Source organism: Haemaphysalis longicornis, unplaced genomic scaffold, assembly GCF_048455015.1.
Source record: "Haemaphysalis longicornis isolate Haplotype H1 unplaced genomic scaffold, Haemaphysalis longicornis Haplotype H1 scaffold_8, whole genome shotgun sequence".
NCBI classification, from domain to species: Eukaryota; Metazoa; Arthropoda; class Arachnida; order Ixodida; family Ixodidae; genus Haemaphysalis; species Haemaphysalis longicornis.
Genome location: NW_027526445.1, coordinates 133,156,198 through 133,176,087, shown reverse-complemented (window position 1 = coordinate 133,176,087; position 19,890 = coordinate 133,156,198). Strand labels below are relative to the sequence as shown.

Genomic DNA, 19,890 nt, shown 5'->3' with positions numbered 1-19,890 from the left:
GCTTGCGCATCAGCGTCTGGTTTATTCATTTCCTTGTGCATGTCCATCTTATAATGCCGCTAGCGTGCGGGAAATTGAATTTAAGGCCTCACGAGAGCGCCCACCTCTGTTTACGCAAGTTTAAGAAAACGTCGCTGTTGCGGGGCTCCGGAGAGCCATTTGCGTAAAAGGGGGGACTGGAAGTGAAACGGCCTTTTTACCGAGGCAATGCTCCTGTTTTCGTTTTCCTAGGACCAGAGTAACCACCACACTTCGCGAACTGATGTGTTCGTTCGCCGCCACGGTGACCCTGCTGCGATATTACGAGCGACTTTTAGCTAACTTTCTACCGACGACCACAGCCATTTCCCTCCTTCCTCCCCGAAAAGCCTCGTGCGCAGCAAAGTCGGAGGCTTAGTGCTTTAACTTGAGAAAGTTAGAGGCGCACCTCCAAACGGCGGTACACCATCCGGAGAAAGTGCGATGCGTGGCAGAAAAATTACGGGCATTCACGATATATGAACGCCATCTTACTTCAGCTACTCGTTCAACCTGAGCTTTTTCGTCGTCAATCCTGGTCTACTTTACTCAGCTTTTTTTTTTTTTTTCAGTTTCGCTCGGCGCGGAATACGGAGCAGAGGATAACGCTCTACATTTTTGCGTCGCCGTATACATTTGTTTCAACTGAGAAGAGCCAGTGATAGCTTAACGAGACTTGAACAGTAGCAGAGAGGACGGTGAGAGGGGTGGAGCCCACTCCCAGGGCGCCCCTAAACGTCCTCTTCATGTAACAAGGAGTTACAACCGCCAGCGCTATTACTAAGCAGCGGCCCGTTTTCTTTGTGTCACAACTATTTAGAAAGGTCTGCAGAAGCAGCGCTGAAATGGCGGCTTTGTAACAGCGCTAGTACGCGTCAGGCGCCTGCCCTCCGAATATAAAGAGCTCCCAAGCGGCCTGGTTGAGGCTACTATGCCTACTACCAGCACTCTTCCGCTGCCCGACGTGGGCTGAAAGAAACAGAGTAACGGCGAAAAGCGGCGAGATTTATGACTTTGCTCCCAACCCTGCCTTCCAACGGCAGCCTGTCGCAACGTAGTATTTTATGCGAGCTCGCGTGCGGGGGGTGGCAGCGCATGAAATAACGAGCAAATGCGAAAATTTTACCTCGTGAGTTCGGGAACATGGGCTGTTCTTAAACGGGTGGTTGGGAAACTTGGTATTAAGAGTGCGAGAAATTATTCTGCTTAATTCTTCCTGCACCGACCGTGGTGGCGCAGTGGCTTAAGTGTCCGGCTGCTGAGGCCAAGGATGATGGTTCGATCCGGGCCGGCGCGGCTGCTTTTTTAAAGACGATAGTCTTTCTTGGGCTACTTTAACGCAGAAATTTTGGTCTGTCTGTCTGTATGTCTGTCTGTCTGTCTGTCTGTCTGTCTGTAACTCGATTCAGCCACCCGGCCAAAGTAAAATGCATGCGCAATAGTCTTATATACTCACAGCCAAATGTAAACGTCTAATCCTGGTTTATATGTTCATACTTGTCAACTTTGTTCAACAAGAACAAGGCATTACGCAAATATAAGACAGGAAATTAGTACACAAGGGATATTTACAGTGTTCCTTTATTAAAAAATTCCTGGGCGCTTGGTTTCTCGATAGCAAATGATATTCTACATCTACTGCAGAAAACCGCCGCCTCCTGGCGGCATATGAAAAATCACGCGGCAACAGCAACGAAAGGTTGCACTACCTAGGTTCCACGTTCTGCTTGGAACGCACGTGGAGCACGTCCACGCGGTTCTATAAACTTTGTAGTCGGCCGCCTCCATTCACGCGCGTCTCCGCCGTACTGCAGCGCTGGCATCGAGGAACCCGGCCTGCAGCAGTGGAACGCGGTAAATTCAAATCGCCTTGAGCAAACCTTTTGTTTACTTTGGGATGAGCGCGACGGAACAGGAACAGCATGAGAGGTGAGCGGGAAAGCGAAGAGGGGCATTTCCTTGGCAAATGCCTACAAAGACAATCGTCTTTTGACGACATCTGCAACGAATGGAGCAGATACGCGACCAATTTTTTATGGCGGGAAAAAGCAAAAAATCCCGTGTGTGGAGATTTCGACAAACGTTCAAGATCCCCAGGTGGTCAAGATTAATCCGGAGATGTCCACAATGACGGCCTTTTACAGCTCGGGCGTAGCTTCCGCGCTTTTATATCCTCGAAATTAAAATTTTGAGGTCCTGCTGCTTCAACGGCTCCAATTAAAACTAAGCTCTCACTTTCCGAGCTTTTACGACTGCGCAGTAAGGTCCGAGCGGTAGTAGTGAAGCCTTACTAACTAAATAAAAACGGACGGGGGGACTGTCACTGGAATACGTGACATGCGAAATCACGGAAACAGCAATTCCGCAGAAGAGTTTTTTTCTATATCGACACACATCAGGGCAACACCTTAATTAATTTAAAACACTGCTGTCCGAGCTAACGCCGAAAATTTGAGCGAACGTGTCGCTGCAGGACCCTATAAACCTACTTGGTATTTACGCAAACGCATAAACGCCGTCAGCGCTTCGAGTGTCCGTTGAGGTTCACTTTGAGTTGCTAGATCTCGGGTCTCCGGGCGGTCTCTTCTACATCACGACAAACGGCCGACGAGGAGGTCGTAAAGCTGCCTCGAAGGTTCAAAGCACCTCGACTCGAGCATTCCGCAATGTCGCGAGTGCTCTTTGTTGATAAGCTACGTAAAATAAATTCACGAAAGAAGATTCGAGCCAAGTTTTTGCGCTTGAATTCCCCCCAAGTTGGACTTAATCCTAACGGCCACTAGAGTCGTATTCACGAGCAGCAGAAGGCGGTCGAGCATTCTTGCTTTTTTTTTTTTTTTACCGACTTGGCTCGTCTTTTTACGGCTTGAACGCGACGTGGCTCCCAGAAAAAAACCGGGCACAAAAATTCACTATACGGTGCAAGAACAAGCGCCAGAGTTTGTGCGTAGAAAGAAGTTTCCAGGAAAGCAACATATTGGGAGGGAAGGGGGGGGGGGGGTTGTTGAATGAAACAGAAACGAAAGAAGGTCAGCAAGTTCCAAATTAAAGATGTTTATCCTCTCTCTCAGCAGTGAAGAATGCAACAGGGCAAGGAGTTGAAGTTTTTCTGAAGTGCGTTTATTTACTTGAATGAAAGATAACCGGATGCACCTCGTCGGGGGCTATACGGACTCCCACTCCACTGTATCTCTTTCACTAAGGCATTGTGCTGCTGAGTCCAAGGACGCGGGTTCGATTCCCGGCCGCGGCGACCGCGTTTCTGACGGAGGCGAGAAGCGAAAACGCCGTGTGTTGGGGATTTCGGCTTACATTAAAGATCCCCAGGTGGTCAAAATTAATCCGGAGCACTCCACTACGGCGCGCCTCATCTCCTGTGCAGCCTCGGCGCGTTAAACCCAGCAGTCAATCAATCTTTATATGTCTCACTTGTAGTGGTGCCGGAGAAAAAAAAAACGCACTGCAAGAAAGCCAACTTTACACATTGGGTTTCCACAAATGGCGCATCAATCACACATAGCGTTAGCAATAGGATTACTTTACATGAAAAACGGTTTCCGCTGTGATGGACGAGTGCAGTTTAGCGGCTTATGGTTGAGCAGTGATGGTAATGAAAGCACTCTTCACAGGCGCGCAGATGGCACGTTGATAACGTCACACCCCTCAGCAGTGGGAAACCCAAATAAACGACAGCGCTGAGCTAACCGAATCAGCACATTCAGATGACCCAATCACAACCTAATAGATAACGAATCATAACATCACATTCGTTTAGCTCACCGTTGCCGCAGATTTGGACTTCGGCTGATCGGATTGTGGGCTTTGCATTTGTAGCTTTGCGTTTCAACGAACTTTCTTTCACAAAGGGCGGTTGGATTTCTTAAGTGCGGAGGATTTAGGGGCCCGGCTTGTCGTGCTAGTTAGTGCGGGGTCACGATATCTAGCCACCGCAGTCACGTGGTGCCACGCGTCCCAACAGAGGCTTAGACAATATTATCGCTTCCCCTGGTTTGGGACGAACCTGGGTCCCTCATGTTACGAAGCTGATTTAAATCTCATTGCATCACACAGGTAACCGTGCTCGCATACAACTTGTTGGGGGTAGTCTTTGCGCTGGCCACAAATAAGTGCACAGTAATATAACATAAGAAATAAATCTTGAATTTACGCATTAGTCACTCCTAATTAATGAAGTTCAATTCCGTGTCTATTTAAAGGCATTTTAAAGGGCTGCCCTGAAACTTGACTACTTTCGGTATCAACGCCAGGCTAATACTGAAACTAGTCAAGAGGGGGCGCCACAACCATTTTGACGAATGACTTCTCCGCACTTTGTAGCTTTGGCGTTGAGTGGAACTCCTTCAATTTTCTGCATTGTAATTAAATGTTACTTTCTGAAGTGTTGCTCATTTATCTCCTCCGGGCCTTGTTCTAACGGCTCAGTTGTAGACTGCGAGCAATAAGCGGAAAAAAGTAGTAGTGCGAATCGGTTTTTGTGGGGATCTTCACAACCTTACTGTATATAAGCGGGGCGTCGGTCACCGCAGACTTCCTCTTAGTTATAAATTGGCGCAAGGTCTTGCATATATGTTGCTTAGAAACATTAGGTTGTTAGTTGTTTTTATTTTCCCGTCTTTTTTATGTTGGCACCCTCCGTTTTAAATTACCTTCGGAAATTTTCTGAATGGTTCTAACTTGCCTGACAACATGTCTTGCAAAACTAAACGCTATTTGCACCGAGAGTTACTTATTCTCGACGGTGATTGGCCAAGAACCTAGAAAGTTTAATTATACCGCTATGGGTAGGCGGCAACCCAATCACGTAAGCACAGGCTATCAGATCGCTATGAGAGCGGCTAAAGACAGCAACGCTTAATTTAAGGAAATATGTATGTATACCCTCGAGAGCTATTGCTCCCGAATATGTAAATGATAAATCAAAACGGAAAGCTACTTTCTATAGCAGTACTTGCATGTTTTGTGGTCATGAGAAGAGACTAACGGGTCGAGCAGACAGCGAAATAACGTCGCAACTAAGCCCCCGACACAGGACATGCAGAAGTGTCATTATAAAATCGGACATCAATGACTCTCGCTTAAAGGAACCCTGCAACACATTTTCCGACTTTTTGGAAGGAAATCCTAAATGGTTGCAGAACGTAGTCAACCAACGCATCCAGTACTTAGATTACATGGTCGCAAAGTACCTCAGCCGAAAATTGCTTCTCTGCGTCCGTCAGCTAGCTTAAAAACTTGCTCAAAAGCTTTTCTCGCTTTCCCGGTCTTGGCGATCTTCGACCGCTGAAATTACGTCGTTGCCGCGGCGAAGCGGCTGTTGGCCGTCGTCCTTTCAGTTGCAGCAACGAAAGCATTCGATAGCCACTTTACAAAGAAAGCCACAATAACAAAGCAGAAACGGAAGGCGCATCTGAATGCTGCGACGAGTAAATCGCGCAGTGCTACTCCGGGCTAGCAATAACTATAGCTCCCTCAGTGCTTTCATTTTTGAAGGAAGAAGTGTTTCAGAGCCCCTTAAAATGGTGTTCTTAAGACCATTGAATATGTGCGCTTTTGTACCACTTGTACATTTTTTTCAAATCAAAGTTCTCCCGAGTCGAACGCCACCCCATGTACTTCCGTGTTTGTCTACCACGTCTGCCCATTACACTCTTAATAAAAAAGGTCGTAAAAAAGTAGTAATGGCCGTATTTACAAACTCCTTACGAACCTTACTACCCCGCGGTCTTGTACGTAGGCTCTGCCACTAACAACTGCATGGTTAGTAAATGAACTGAGTGTAGGAAATAGTATGCACGACATTAAAGGGACACTGAAGTGAATTTGTCAAGCTCCCGTTTTTGCTTGCACTGCGTAGACTGGCTCAAATTAGCACACTTTTCATCGTTTATCCGGTTGACAAATCGGTAATTATTTTACACAGCGCGAAAGAAGAAAAACTACCATGCGCGGTTTGCGGCGGCCGCACCAACTAAAGCTGTGACGTTAGGAGGAGCGGGCACCGTGATTGGACGATGCCCAAGGTGAGCAACCAAACAAGTTTCGGTTTCGGTTCTGTAAAACACAACTGGTGGCCTTGTTGGATGGGCACTCTCAATAACTCAGTAATCATCGTACCGCGCTTCTGCCATGTTGTCAGCTGTGAAAATGCATAAAGATAAGCCTCCCAGGACGGCTTGGAATCGTAGCATTCACTAGCCGAGGCCTACGCAGTGCAAGGACGTCCTCCGCGTACCCGCAGACGCCCAAATGTCATGCGCTTTTCCCCCATATTTGGAGCTTGCCTAACTCGTGCCTGTACCGTAAAAAGCGTGTTCGCACCAGGCCAAGGGTCTGTTCATTCTGGCCTGTGCCCACTGCCCGCAAGCAGTCGGTGCTTATGGCAACAGCACGCCAACGAGAACTCGCTAGCGCGCCAGTGCCAGCCTGCGCGCGTTCTGTGAACTAGTTCGTGGAGCCATGAACGTTGCGGCCAAAAAAAAAAAGGTGAACTCAATGTAGAAAACATCGGCAGAAAACAAAAAAGTTTACTTACAAAAAAAAAAAAAGCACGTACCCGCGGGGATCGAACTCGTGACTTGCAAAACACTTGCGGCAACACACCTAGCGCCCCAGACAACTAGGCCACGAGACCGGCTCAGCCGACGTTGGTAATATAAGGTATATATTGTACAACACGTTTACACTTTTATTTAGTTTTGGCATTTCAAGCAGCTTAGGTGACTATTTGTTGTATTGCGCTCGTGCAGTAAGCGTACCCCGAGTTTCCACAATAGCTCACGTCTAGCAATTGCATTTCGTAGACGGAAAAGCGTTCGCCGATGCGTAGTCGTGCTGCTGACCGTTGTGGTTGTTCGCCCAGCACAAAAAAGTGCTTCCCGCACCCTAGTTTTACGCTGTACGGTAAAAATATCAGTTGATTTTATTTCCTTAGTACCTATATTGACTTCGCTGACTCTTATCCCGCCTTCAAGAGGCCTTATATTTTCCTACTGGCGTACCAGTCAGCGAAGCGTCGCATGTGCAGCGCTTGTGTGAAGCGACCTTGACTTGGAGCTAGATACAGTGTACAAACTAACCAAGTAAAAAAAGGCACATTCTTCCATTCACAAACGTGTCCTGGCTTCGTTTCAACTGAGCGAACGAATTGCGACGACCCGTCGGCGGCCTGCCGACGAAACGCTGGGCCGACTGACTCTGTCTGAAGGCCGGGGAGCCGTGCAGTAGCGCAGCCAATTGCGAGCTCGGCACCTCCTGACGTCACACGAAAACGCCACAGAAAATGGGCGAGCGTAAAGAGAGGAGGACATCATTTTCGAATTAATTTTTCTACTAAATAAAATCGCGTAAACGCGCCCAGAGTGGTCGAAACATATGGCCTGGGGACTCCGGGCTACAATTTGCGCTAGTAATCCCGCAATGTTTACATATCACTTCAGTGTCCCTTTAAGGTCGTGCTTGTGACTAGGTTATGTATGGCCTGTTAGTAAACGCATGTAGCTCAGGCGAGTGTTATCACTAGGACTTTACTAGGGGAGGTAGTGGTACTGCCTGCTTCAGTTAGTAGCCCTGACTAGTACTAAAGTTACTATTTCCAGTTACTAAGAACCTAGTGTATACTGGGGCAAGTAACTTGTTAGTGTTTCATTAGTGAATGTCCCGACCTTTTTCGTATACGAGTGTACCGCGTGCCTTTATTTGCACTCGCCTGCATTCACCACAGTTGCCTCCATCCATGTCATCCTTCTTCCGTCATGTGTTTCGGGAATCGGGGCAGGAGACCAAATGTGTTTGTTTTGCCCCCCGTACGTTATCTTCGACATGCTATAATTGTGCCACCATTACTGGCACTGCTGTCTTGGTGCCCTTCGTTTAATGATTGGCTTCGCCCAACCCTCATCCCAGTACCTTCCAAGCTCCCTTTTATTTTCGCGTCGTCATTTTCCGGAGCACGTTTGTACGACATATGGCTGGTGGATTCATCATTGTGAAATTCCGTGAATGTGATCTGGAAAGCTGCATTGTCAAGAAGCCATTAGTCTGATTGAATCAGCTCTGACAGCTGCCTCGTTTGGTTTTCACTCTTTATTTTACTTGTGTTATGCAGTATTTGCAGTAGTCAACGTGGAAACATTCTAGGCTCGCAACGTCGAACTCGTTAGACATCAAAGGGGCCGTGAAGATAGAATACAACTTTGTTTTATTAGAAGGAACTAGCCCTTGGGAACTCACTAAGTCGCATTCCAGTCACACACACAAAAAAACGGTCTTTGAATCGCATATACACAAGGAACGCTGAAAACGTTCCCTTGTCGCGCTACAGAGACGTAATATTGGCAGGAGTGACGTAATATGGGTCAGTGCCATGGTCATCGGTGTGTTAATTGCACGTTTTATTTTCAACGTGCAGTTGTGTTTTGTATTTTGTATCAAACATATCAAACATGTATCAAGAATCCTGTTTTAATTAATCATTCACTACAAGAACGCCTTGAGATACCTCAACAGCAAAGAAAAACAAAGCTGAGATCGACATTTATCCAGCTATGCACACGATTCCCCGCAAACTCTCACGAGCTGCACACGGTATCCTTTACCAAGGCTCGCACTGATAACGCCCTAACAGAATTTGCCCCACCTGGTTGAAATACTACTGCCAACACAAGAACACATGAGCTTCACTAGACAGAGTTGTCAGTGCTACAAAGATTGCCAAACAATGAGTCCCTCTATGACATTCGAACCAGACGCATGCCTTCCAGGGTGACGTCGCTGCAGGATTGACTACTGTATTTGCATGATTCTAACACGCCCTCAAATGTATCGCGCAGGTACGCTTACCTATGGAAATTCCAAAACAATTGAGACGCCGACTCTGCCGCACTGATATTATAAACATGGCACCGTGTACCTGGCAGAAGAGAGAGAGAGAAAACATCTGACATTTTATTTGACGTACGCAGCTGTGGCTTTGAAACTCCCTTGTGCCTTATAAACTTGCTTATCCAGCTCTTGCGAGCATTGAAGCTAAAGCGCGGACCATGAAAAGCCGATTTCGTTTCCGAGCCCGATTGTAACGCACAAGCAAATTTTAAGGCTGTTTTTAGCGACAAACGGTGCGCGTTAGAATCGCGCAAATACGGTATACCCTAAGGGTGCTGTCAGTGACGTTCTTTGTGGTCTTTTATGGAGGAATCCCACCTCGTCAATACCCTTATCTACTCCTCCTCCTTCCCCAACAAGCTAGAGTGTCGTCCTGCTCCCTAGTGTCATTGGTCCAATTCGCGTCTGCTTATTTGAAACCTGCTAAAACGACGAAACTCGCCCAAGAACCATTGAGGTCTTCGCTCAATGTGCCTTCAACGCCTTTGCTCTCACAGCTACAAGCCCACCCTCGACGCTGCGTAAAAGCCTACCTGGCCGTGGACAAACGCGCCGGAGAGTAAACCGTATATCGCCGCCGTTCGGGCTTTCGGTGGAGCCGTCGGAAAGAACGTTCAAATGACCTCGTCCGGGACGACATCGCGCGTGATACGAGTGCGGGCTGCCCCTACCGCCTTATTTATGTCGGCCAAGAGCCTCACTTGATCCTCCTTCCTCCCCCATTCCTCCTTTTTGCCGCCTTGCGAGACCCTATACCGGCAACGGGGTACACAAAAAAACAACTTCTCTCTTCTCGCCATCTTTATCGTTTCCAGGTTTCTCGCTAGCCAGCTTTTTCATCTCTCGCTTCTCTTGTGACAGATTTTTCATTTTTTTCCGCCCCCGCGATGGCCCCGTGGCTATACCTGGCGGGAGCCGGGCGAAGCCATAAAATATACGGCCGCCTCAGCCACCGTAAACAACGGTCCAGCCGGGATGAAAAAGAAGCCGGCCCCTTCACCCAACACTGAACTCTGCCTTGCGCAAGCAGGATCGAGTCAACAAACAGGGAAAGTGGCTAACAGCGACTGCCCGGCGGTATATAAGCGAACCAGCGCGGGACGGGCAGACGGTGGAAACGCGCAAGACGTTAGGATGCATAATTCAGAGGCAATCTGCCGCCTCCCTCCGTTTTCCGAGCCACTTAGCCGAGCTGGAGGCGGGGAGATTCAATGTACGCTGTTTCTGGGGGACGGCACATGTAGCGCGCTGAAGAAACGGCTGCAACGAATAAGCGAAAATTTTGCTGCCGTATTGGTTTGCTTTCGGAGACGTATACATGACAAACTAGTCCCAGAATTTGCGCGTCGAGGAGACTGGGATTATTAAATCTCCGCGGGCTGCAATGAACCAACAGAAAAAGCAGTTTTAAGAAGAACGATATATGAATATGCCTCTCTCTTTCTCGTGACACTGTTACATTCGGGAATGCGTCCCCGAACCGGGGGGCTCCGTCGCCTCCGTCATGTGAAGTAGCGTGGTGGCGAGCGGCCAGCAAAGGTTGCTGTCGTGGTGATCACGACAAAAATCGAAGGCAAACTCAACTGGTTTACTGCATGGCGAAAGATGAGCTGAAGGAGTATAGAAACGATACCCTTCCGGGCGAGGTTACAGTACAGGACTCGAGCATAGTTGCAGCACGAATTCACTGCTCCAAAATGAATGCGACTATCCACCGAGAGGTCGGGTTTTATACACAATAGCCGTAACGACTGCGCGGCTTTTGCAGCGCTTCTGTGCACACGGCCCAAGACAGTACAGACACACACAACACTATTTTTGAGTTCGTGAGGCTGGGGAGAAGCGCCATTCGTTGAGTGTTAGAGAGGCGGGAGAGGAAATCTCAACAGCCGCGTCCGCTTCGCCGGGACAAGTCCGCTTCGTTCATGTCCGCTTCGCCGGGACATGAAGATTCGTTGGCAGCCACCGAATGTGAGTAACCGACAGCGTGGCGCCCACGCGCCGGCCGTTCACCAGAAAGCCGTAATCTGTCCGAGCAGGCTTTCTTACACAGCACCGGGCACTCCGCAACTTGCAGTTTGCGCAAACATGGTAGCCGCGCACAGGATAGTACACCACGCGCGCGCGCGCGCGCACGCACGCACGCACGCACGCACGCACGCACGCACGCACACACACACACACACACACACACACACACACACACACACACACACACACACACACACACACACACACCTATACAGTTAAACCTGGATGTAACGATGTTGACAAAAGTTCGCAATTTTTCATTACGCGAAGGTTTTTGTTACATGAAGGTTCCGAGTAAAGGCGCGCGCTAATGGAGCAGAAACGAAGCCAAGATGATAGACATCAGTAAAGGTGAACGCACCATTTATGGACCTATTTCACAGCTCAGAACTGCGTCAGTTGCGTTTGCTGCTTTCACGCTACCTTAGGCGGTACACGCGGCTCCAAAGAAGCAAGTTCACTTACGCCCGGAATAACAAACGTATCTTAGGCATCACTTTTGCCTTCTGGCACTTTTTCGTGCCTTCAAGCGTTTCATCAACCAAACGTGTGCTAGCAATCTCGTTTTCTCAATTTTCTCGTTCAGCTATGATTAACATTTCGGCATTGTAACCGCGTTTCTGCGTTTTCACGATTCTTTCGCGGGGTTTCCAGCATTACACTTAACACTGCAGAATATGACAACAAACAGCAGGCGATTGCTGGCTGATGCTTACGCATCGTCTAGGTAACTCCTGTTACGATTCAACGCGCCTATATTCTGTTCGCGCGTGCTGCAAGCATTGCACAATGCTGCTTCTGTGCTGGGTGGGAAAGCCTACCACTACGTGCGCCTTCCGCCTGGGTGTCGGTGACTGAAACCGTTGCAGCGACAGCCAACAGATCTGCAAGTAGCGACTTGTCCCAGCGAAGCGGACGACGCAGCCGGGATCTCCTCCCCTACACCCCCCCCCCCCTCTTCTTAGACTCAACGAGCGCCGCTACTGCCCGGCCGTCTGGAAAGAGCGTTGTGTGAGTTCGTACTATTTGCTGGCCGCGCGCACAATAGCACTGTGAAAGTCGTGAGCCGTTACGGCGATTGTGTATAAAACCGCCCTCTCGGCGAATAGGAATTGTTCGCATTCGTTTTTGGGCAGCGAATCCATGCTGTCGCTCTGCTTGAGTCCTGTACTGCCACTTCGCCCGGAAGGGTATCGTTCTCGTATTGCTTCGGCTCAAACTGTCGCCATGCAGTAAACCAATTGAGTTTGCCTTCGGCTTTTTGTCGTCATCACCAAGGCAACAACTTTTGCTGGCCGCTCATCACCACTGTACCACGCATGACGGAGGTGGCGGAGCCCGGTTCGGGGATGCCCCTCCTCGACCCCCCCCCCTTCCCCCCGATGGTAACACTCCCAAAACGTTTCTGTGATTTTTTTACTTGTACGTAGAGGCCCTAGCAAAAAAGGTCTATAACCCATAGACACGACCGCTCTGCAAACAAGAATTTCACGATTAATCTGTTCTTTTCGGTCACCGCATCATGTTGTTGCTGTGCTGTGTGGTGGCTGTGTTGTTTTAAGTAAATTCCGTTTTGTCACCCCGTTCTCCTGAGCAGAAAGGGCCGTCCGTAACCTCTAACATCTCAATTGTAAGCGCTCTTTGGCTATCAATTTCCTCTTTAAAGAACTGCATTTCTGGCTGCCTCATTTGACGAGCGCGCTCAGAATACGTCCAAACAGCTGCCCTTGGCATAGAAAGTGCAATGCACGCACATACGCACACACGCACTACCCCAGAGGGCACATTTTCTGTAATGATCCAATGATGCCTTTACGGGGATTATTGTAAGAGAACACCGAGTTATTCTCCGAAGCCAATGGATTCTTGGCATCCTCTAGTCAATGATCAAAAAACAATTCGCCCTGCAATTTCGTTCCGATTTTTTTCTCTTCAGGTTTTCGTTTTGGTTGCTCATTTTGGCAGCCGCTGCTCTCTTTGCGCAGATTTATCTCTTCATTTCTGCGGCCTCCCGTTTTTTCACCACTGCCTCCGCCGAGACGCTTCAAGGAACTCTCTTCCTCCTGTCACGTCTTTTAAGTTTTCCCGTCTTCTCTACGGCACGGCGCATGTAACAATAATGGCATGCTACCCTTCGTTGGACATCTAACCGCATGAAGGCAGGCTACCACCGTCTCTGCATTAAGCAAAAATAGAAAAGAGACAAAGAATTAAAACCGATTCTTCGGCGCCACGTTTGACGTTGCGCTTCCAATGCATAATGCAGTAGCAATCTGCGGTAGCACGTTAACGAGGTCATTACTCGCGGGCTGTTCGGGGAAGAATGCCACGAAACGGGAAGAGCCAAGGAAACCAAGAGCTCGCCGTTGTAATGGCTGCCTCATAATTAATGGAAGACGCTGTCGCGTGCCGGATCGTATAGTTGAAATGCCCGTCTAGTGAAACCGTGCCACGTCGGTCGGGAAGACGTTAATTAATTGTGCCACGAACAAACCCGTGACATATTAACGGCTACAAACCGCGGGAGGTCAGCGCAGCAAAACGTCCCCCTGCCCTCCCGCAATCTCAGCGCGCATGCGCGAGAAAACACTTCGGTAGCTTCATCGATCTGGCTTCTTTTTTTGCTGTCGTGTCTTCCTCCCGTTCCTCCGCAAAGGCTACGCATGTCCGCGAAGAATACACGCTAGGTGGCGGCTGTCGGATGTGATTTAGATCATGCGCTGACGTTGAGAAGAAAACAAAATAGGAACCGCGTGTTTTAGACAACGCAATTACGTGCGATCTGCTTCCCTGATCTGGATGCCCGGGCCGGCCTGCGTATTGCATCTCCGCTATTCAAACTTGTGAATGCTGAGTTTTGATAGCGCGATACGGTTGTGCGCCGTATGCACGCTTCAGAAGTAGGTGTCTAAGTCTTGCATGCTTTGGTATAGAAGGGAATGCAATAAGTGGCGTTCAGCCACGATTTAGGCCTCGGTTATAACTTACAAGGTACCCAGGCAGCACGGAAAGTCCGTTTCTTGACCGGCCATCCTATGGCTGTTCTCCGGCATGCTCGGCAAGAGGCAACGAATTGGCTGCCGTTGATAATAAAATGGACGATACGAATCCGGCTGCCGTCACCTTCGAACGTTTTCGGCAGCCAATGCTCATATGTTGGTCGCCTTTCACTGGTTTGCCGTAACCACGGTTTCTGCCCGGGGCGGGTTGCTTATAAATTCTCTGGTAAGTCACCCGCCGCCGAGGAACGGCGCTTGCTCCCGCAACATTGATCACAAGACGTGCGGCAAGCTTGCGGCTGCCGAGTACTCTTTTTTTCTTTGAAAGCCGCTCATCAAAAGATGAGCAGCACGTACACGTCTTCCGAGCGGCCAACCTCTTTTCGCCTGCCGGAGTATAAAAGATGAATGGCTATGATGCCGTAGCCGAGTACTCGTTTTTCCTATGGCAGTTAATGCTCAAAAGTCGACAAGAAAACATCTGGCTCCCGATCGCATTAATCCAGTCGGAACCTAATCACGCTCCTGCTCTTCGAAAGGTGAACGGCTGATGTCTGTCACAGGTCTAGCACCACCCCTGCCCAATCACCGGAGTTCCGAAGGTCATGCGTGGGCTAGCGCTTAGCCACCGAACACAGTGTGCTGTATATACATGTACACTCATTGACGAATGAATGAAAACACGAAAATATTAAACCGAACGCTCTAGAGGAAAGAATATGGATAGTGAATGCAAAACAATGGCTCGCTAGTGGTATATTTGGAAAGACACATTTTCAATCTTTGTTACTGTTATCAGAGTCCTTCAATGTCTTAGACTCTGCTGTTATATAGCGGCGCGATTATTTCACTTGCATGGAAAGAAATCGCGCTATTTGTGTGTTCCGGTTCATAATTTCGTGTTCGCGTTTCATTTGTCCATTATACGTTTTAGGCCATTCTTTAGACTTGAAACCAAAAATAAATGTCACTTTTTTGGACTAAAGAAGAAGTGCGCGTAAAACAACTCGTGCTTTGCGAGCCTGCATAGACACTGACCGCATTGGTACAGACGCTGACCTCATTGGTATTGCAATTTTTGATACAAGTTAAAAACGTAAGCTTTGTGACGAACCGCGACGCCGAGGAGATTAAGGATCAATGCTCCGGGCGCACAACGCATATTACCTAGAGTAAAAAAGACCGCCCTTTTGGCGGTCTCTTGGCATTCTTTTTTCTTTGGGACGTCAAAATCACTGTACGCAGAACGTTTGTCAGCAAGTTTCCTTGCTCGTACAAGCGACCTAATACTACTATGCGGAAATGTGTATTCTATAGAATCTGTATTTTGGAGCATTCATCGCGATAGCAGTAATTACATGCAACTGGCCCATGCCGTGCCATCAAGCAACCCTTTTCATTCGCCGTCTGTGTTGATGGAAAGAAGCAAAAATCGTATGTGCTATTGAACCAGCTCCAGGCTTTAGCACCTAAGTAGCAGTCAAGAAATGCACTAACATGGGCCCGAACAGTGGCGAAAGCTCGTGGCTTCCTGGACTGAGAAAAGGACAGCAGCTATGTGCAAACAAATGTGCCGCTCAGCGGACGCTAAACATGACAGCAGATCTATGTACCGATAAGACCTCCCACTAAAAAAATTGCCGAAATTCAGGTTAGAGATAACGTTTTTTTTTTTTTTTTTTTTCACGCGTCAAGAAAACGAGGATTTCACCAGCCGAAGCCATGATAGCAGTCTAAATTATGAAGGCAACGATTCATTAATTAGACCACGTGGGCATCCTAAATTTTAGTTCCCTCATTGTTTCTGTGGAAGGCGAAGTGGTCCCAATCTTATCTTTACAACCCCTCAGACGTGACCAGTATAGAACGGTGCATAATTTGAGCGTATTTTGTTATAGCCCTGAAAAAAAAAATAAACTGTTACGTAAATTTCTGAGATTGGTTGATTTATTATTATGTGGCTTAACTCGCTGACGCTACAGATACGCAAGCGACGAGGCGCGCTGTAGTGGAGGGCTCCGGATTAATTTCGGTCACCTGGGAATCTTCAATGTGCGCCGAAATCTCGAACACACGGGCGTTTTCGTTTTTGGCCTTCATCAGAAGTGTAGTTGTATGACAGCGTCAGCAATGCAGTTTCAATGTTTGAGAAGAGCTAGCTCTTTATGTTTGATTTCTAATACTTATGATTGACAGCATATAACTTCGTTTATACAAAACTAGCTTTAACCAAAGATAATTGTTTAGAGGAACTCGTTCGTTTGGGGGTCTATTACCTAATATGCGCAATTACGGGGTGAGTAAGCTGTCACGCACACACAAAAAGCCACAGCTAGCCGCCGCTGCAGCTACAACTGCCAACCGACCACTACAGAAATGACCCCGCCTGGGCTCCCCGAATGCTGCATGGGCCAGTTCCAGTTACTTCAGCATGACCTACGGAAACGTGAGGAAGCTTCAACATCGCTTTCGCCAACGACTACCTGCATGCATAAGACGAGACGAGTATCACCTCTCTGTCACTCTTGTAGTGTTCGTTAGGACATTGAACCTGCACTGTGTGCTGAAACTCAGCGTTAGCATAGGCTCACAGCCCTCGACTGCGTCTGCGACAAGGGCTGCGAAGGCCTTGCCTTTCTCCGTGACCGGCTTTGAGGAAATTCTGTGAACGTTTGCACTGTGTGCGTGTTTGTGCGTCTTTCAGATTTGCGTTTTAGAGTACTTATAGTGTCTGCGTGCGTTTTTCTGTGCTGGTGTATTCATTCCTTGTCGTCATTTTCATTCCATATCATAAAGGTAGTCCTCCCTCCCAGTTTTCCTCGCAGAAGTTACGAAGAAAACACCCGACAAAAAAAAAAAAAAAGAAATGCTAGTGAATAGTCCTGTGCGAGTACAGTAAAGACTCACATAAACGCTGTACCTTTTACGAGAAGTTATAGATTTACCAACCAAGTGGTTGAAAAAGCGTAAGGCTAGCGACACCTGCGACAAAGATTTCCCTCGGTAATGATTACGCACCCTGAAGTCTCAGATCACACCTTCAAATGATTAATGCAACATCACGATCTGCAAACGCGCGAGCCGAATGATTCAGGACTCCCGTGCAAGCCTGCGCTGAAGCAGGCCGAACGCCAAATTTTGTCCGAGCTGAAAAGCATTGTAAGGCACACGTGAATTTTTATTTGTCTGGTTATGACCGAGACAAGTCCACGAGACCGCGTACGGCGCAGGGAATCAGAGCCAGAGATAGCGGCAGCTAAGACAAGTCCGAGGTAAAATAAATAGCTAAGACAGGTGAAATGGAACATGCCGTCACTCCGATTCAAAGACTTTTACTCGCCATCATCATCCCCGTTCAAGGTTTTTTCAGGGCGCTGCCATGCGCCAAAAATACAGCCTGATTGGCTTAGATCTTCTGGACAAAACTGGCAGCCAATCGGAAAAGACCGGGAGCAAGAAGGCAGCGATCGGGAAAATTGCAATCAGGAGCCCATTAAACCTGAAATACTTGTGAACACAAAAAGCAATAATAATTTTGAATGAATGATTCCTTAAAGATTGATTAATTTCGCAATGTTGTGTGATCACTTTGCATAAAAATACAAAGAGGGAACTCTGCTCTTTTGTTCGGCGCTGCAGTCGCTTCCGATCAGGATTCTATTTAAACTGAAATACTCGTGAACACCAAAAGCAATGACAATTTTTAATAAATGATTCTTTGAAGATTGAAAAATTTGGAAATGTTGTATGATCACTTTGAATTAAAATTTAAAGTCGTAACTCTGCTCATGTATCTGGCCGTTTCGGCGCTGCGGTCGTTTCCGATGTAATTTTTCCATCAAGTGGTGGCGGCGAGTTTGGCCGTGGTTGCGCGTTGTCCGTGTTGTTAGTCATGTTTTTTGTGCGATATACCGTCGTAAAATGTGTTCGCCCTTTGTGGATAAAGCCTGCTTGCCACGTTGGAAACACGTGCGGTTAAGGATAAGGTGAAATACAGCGGCAAACGATCGAAGAACGGCGGCGTTTTCCTGTGCCCGGACAAAGAAGTTCGGTAAGTTCTTTTTTGCTGGACCTTTTGTAGCGCGACTAAGGTTCGGTGCCAGAAACGTGTTATTGGCTTGATTTCTCGTTTCAGCGTCAGTCTCACGCTGTGGTTCGTGCAAGCTAAATGCAATTTGCTGGCGCTGCTCGATATGTCTAGCGTTGCTGACGGACAGGTGGTGGGCGCAGCGGAGGGCCTTAGGAAGTTTGAAATAATTGCCGGTGCTCTTGATAACATCGTGAGGAATCGACGTGTTTTGTTTCGTATGCGGTTTTTATCGCATTAGGTCTATTTCTATATGCGGCCGTGCGGTTTCACCGTGCTTTTGTTTTATTTCGATAGCTGTGCCACTTTGAACAAAGCAAAATACAATGTGCGACTGCTTAACTTATCGGACGTAAAACTTCCCTTGAGAAAAATGAAAACCTTAAATAGTTTGAGAATCTTAACTTGGCAATAAAAGTGTTTTGATATTTTTTTATCGTCTTGTTACTGGCTGAAAACTATTTGTTTTCTTCAAACGGTTTGTAGTTCAGGAGCACATAGGCGGAGTATATTTCACATTGCTGTAAACGCTATCTACGCTTACATAGCATTGGTTTTAAGCACCTTTCATCAATTCTGTGGTTAGGTCTTTTGACATAACTGTCTTGATAATAAAACAATCATTGAGTGAGTGTTCTTCTCGGAATGTGTAGTGTACTGTGAGCTTTTAACTTTGGCAGGTAACGACGTTTGTGCTTATGTAACTTTTCTTTGCAACCTTTTCATTTAAAAGTGGCTGGAGCTTCAGGACGGGGGCTGTCTGGCGAGATGAAAAGCAATAACAGGTACGTACTGCATTTATGTTGCCGATATAGGAACCCAGAAATAGAAACTGGACCTATAAGTATGCGTTTGAGTGATGTGGGGCCTTTGCAGCAGGAATTATGCCCACCTAACTTGTGGGAGTTGTTTATTCTTGCATTACCACAGGAATAATAGTAGTAGGTAGCCCTTTCAGCGGTAGGATGCTCTGCATGTTTAGGACAGTTGAATTATGTTGAATGTAGCTTTTTATACGTGCAGAAAGTGAATTCCTGTTTTATATTTCTTTTGCACATGATGTAGTGCCTGTGCAAACCAGGTTTTCTGGGTGAAGAGTCCTTCAACATCTGCTTGAGGCTGGGCAGCTGTCATGTCATAATGCTGGTAATGTGAGTAAGCACTAGATCTTGCAGGTGCAGTCCCAGTGCGAGGGGTGACTTCATCGCATAAAAAAGAAAAATTAAAACCACTAAAGTAACTCAAAGGGTAACTTTCTGTTGTGCCAAAAAAAAAAAAAAAGAAGCGCCGCCAAAGTACTCACGTGAGGCCAGTGGAATTATGGAAAAGCACATTTATTTTTCAAACACTTGGGCTAGGCGCCCACCTTTGACACTTATAACTTCGCAGGAAGCCCATCTGTCGAGCGATATCACTTGTTTTGAGCTGTATCAGCTCAACACTGACCGCCAAAAGGCGGTTACACTGTTTGGTGACGAAATCAGCAACACCCTTTTGTAATTCGACGTGGCAGCTGTAGCAAGGCCCTCGGAAACTTTTTGGGCAGGGTTCGCATGTAAAAAGGCGCTCCCGCAGTAGCTGCCATCCACAGACGGTCGATGTTGACTCTTCGGGGAGCTGCCGAATTCCCGATTTCTTGAGCCATTAAAATAGCATGGGTCATACTGAGTGCAACACGTTGCCGTAACAAGGGGAGCTGAAGCGGTGTTGAAACACTTCAGGGCAATGAAAGTTACCTATGCCTCAATACTAAAGTACGGCGCGAAAACAAAGGAAAAAAGTTGCGCACGCTGTCAACCACCACAGAAAAAAAGCAAGGAAACGAAAAAAGTTGATCTTAGCTTGTAGTGGACC

At 47.6% G+C, this 19,890-nt stretch overlaps 1 protein-coding gene across 1 annotated transcript in view; it reads left to right on the top strand.

The window, feature by feature from the left end:
- The window catches only part of Machr-a (muscarinic Acetylcholine Receptor, A-type), a 472,231-nt gene that overhangs the window by 135,921 nt on the left and 316,420 nt on the right, over positions 1-19,890 (top strand). The window lies entirely within an intron of this gene.